Here is a 2,778-nt window from a genome sequence, read left to right on the forward strand (position 1 = left end):
CCCCCCCCTCCCCTCCTCTGTCCTCCTCTTTCCTCTCCTCTCCTCTCCTCGTTTCCTTTCTTTCTTTTGAGACATGGTCTCGCTCTGTCACTCAAGCTGGAATGCAACAGCACTGATCATAGCTTATTGCAACCCTTGGGCTAAAGCAATCTTCCTGCCTCAGTCTCCTGAGTACCTGGGACTACAGACACATGTCACCAGGTCCAGCTAATTTTTAAATTTTGTGTAGAAACGGAGTTTCACAATGTTGCCTAGGCTGGTCTTGAACACCTGGGCTCAAGTGTTCCATCCTCCTGCCTTGGCCTCCCAAAATGCTGGTATTGCATGAGCCCCACCATGCCTGACCTGGTTTTCTTCTCTAGCACTTTGAAGATGTTTTCCGTTGTCTTTTGCACTTCATGGTGCTGTGTTATTTTTTATTAGTCTTATTTCAGTTCCACTGTGGGTAGTATCTGTTTTCCTCCAGCAATCTAATTATGATATGCATAGGTATATTCTTTGTGTTTAGTCTTGTCAGGGCCTGTTGAGTATCTTGGATCTGTAGATTTAGAGTTTTCATCAAATGTGGAAATATTTTGGCCGTATTTTTTCCAATGTTGCCCCAATCTCCTTTTCTCCTGTTTCTGGAACACCAATTACATTTATATTATATAGCTTTTTTTTTTTTTCTTTTCTTGAGACTGAGTCTCGCTCTGTCACCCAGACTAGAGTACAGTGGTGAGATCTTGGCTTACTACAACCTCTGCCCCCAGGATTCTAGTGATTCTCCTGCCTCAGTCTCCCGAGTAGCTGGGATTACAGGTGCCTGCCACCATGCCCAGTTAATTTTTTTGTAGTTTTAGTAGAGACGGGGTTTTGCCATGTTGGCCAGGTTGGTCTCAAACTCCTGACCTCAGGTGATCTGCCTGCCTCGGCCTCCCAAAGTGCTGGGATTACAGCTGTGAGCCACCATCCCCAGCCTATTATATACCTTTTATTGTCCCATAAGGTCACTGAGGCTTTGTTCATTTTGTTTAGTCCTTTTTCTTTCTGTGTTTAATTATGGTTAATTTTTATTGATATATCTTCAAGTTCACTAAATTTAAAAAATTTTTTTGCAATGTCTGATTTCCTCTTGCACACATCCAGTAAATTTTTCGTTTCAGGTATTATATTTGAACATGCCTAGAGGAATATATCCATATACCTCTAGGATTTCCATTTTTTTAAATCAAAATTTTAATATCTCTATTATGTTAATAATTTTCTTTAAATTTCTAAGCATATTTATAATAGCTGTTTTAAAGTCCTCATCTGCTCATTCTATCATTTCTGTCATTTTGTGTCTATTCCTACCTGGCTGTGGGTGACAATTTGGATCTTATTTTCATGTTTAGTAATTTTTAATTTGATGCTAGAATTTTTGTTAATTGTTTTACTTTGGAATAAACCTAGATTTACAGAAAAGTTGAAAGATAGTGCAGGGAGTCCTCATACATTCCTCACCCAATTTTAGTGTCCTCTAATGTGAACATACTACATTACCAAGGTACATGTGTCAGAACTAAGAAATTAGCACAAGGCAATACTATTTACTAACGTATAGACTTTATTGAAATGTTACTAGTTTTTCTACCAGTGTTCTTTTTCTTTTCCAGGATTCATTCCAAGATACCTGTTGTATTTAATGGTCATGTCTTCTTAGTCTCATCCTATCTGTGACAATTTCTCAGTTTCTTCTTTTTCATGACCTTTTACTTTTGAAGAGTATTGGCCTGTGGGTATTTTACAGAATATTTCTCAGTTTGAGTTTGCCCAGTGTTTTCTTATAATTAGCCTGAGGTTGTGAGTTTTCAAGAGAATACTATAGATGTGAGGTGTGCATATCATATCACTGTGTTAATCTTGATTACTTTGTTGAGTTGATACCTGTTTGGTTTCTCCACTATAAGACCAGTCTTATTTTGCTTGGATTCCTTCTGTCTGTGCTGTGGTCCAACAAACCTCTCAAGAGAAAGGGTGATTATAGGACTCACCTCATTTACTTAGGAATCTTAGTCTTATATTTTTTGGTCCTAGTGTCTGAAAACACTTGTTTTCAGTTTTCTAGCTGTTTATGGCAGAAGAACAAGTTTATGGTAGAAGAGCAACTTCTATACCCCTGACTCCTTCAAGACTAGAGCCAGAAGTCCTTGGCAGGACCTCTTCATGTTGAATTCCTTGCTTGGAGTTTCTCAGTTAATTTCATAGCTTGCAGTTCCTCTGATCTTGGCCCACATGAAGGCCAACTCACAGCTAGCATTCCCAGGGGAGACTTGATATGGTTTGGCTCCATGTCCCCACCCAAATCTCACCTTGAATTGTACTCCCATAATTCCCATGTGTTGAGGGAGATACTTTGAATCATGGGGACTGTTTTCCCCATACTGTTCTTGTGGTAGTGAGTAAGTCTCATGAGATCTGATGGTTTTATCGGGGGTTTCCACTTTTGCTTCTTCCTTATTTTCTCTTGCCGCCACCATGTAAGAAGTGCGTTTCGGCCAGGCGCAGTGGCTCACACCTGTAATCCCAGTACTCTGGGAGGCTGAGGTGGGAAGATCACAAGGTCAGGAGTTCAAGACCATCTACTTAGGAGGCTGAGGCAGGAGAACTGCTTGAACTGGGACCCAGGAGGTGGAGGTTGCAGTGAGCTGAGATCACACCACTGCATTCCAGCCCGTGCTACAGAGCGAGACTCTGTCTCAAAAAAAAAAAAAAAAAAAAAAAAAAAAAACCTTTCACTTCCCTCCCATTTTTTAG

The sequence above is a fragment of the Rhinopithecus bieti genome, unplaced genomic scaffold (assembly GCF_001698545.2).
Source record: "Rhinopithecus bieti isolate Rb0 unplaced genomic scaffold, ASM169854v2 scaffold_7509, whole genome shotgun sequence".
Classification (NCBI taxonomy): Eukaryota; Metazoa; Chordata; class Mammalia; order Primates; family Cercopithecidae; genus Rhinopithecus; species Rhinopithecus bieti.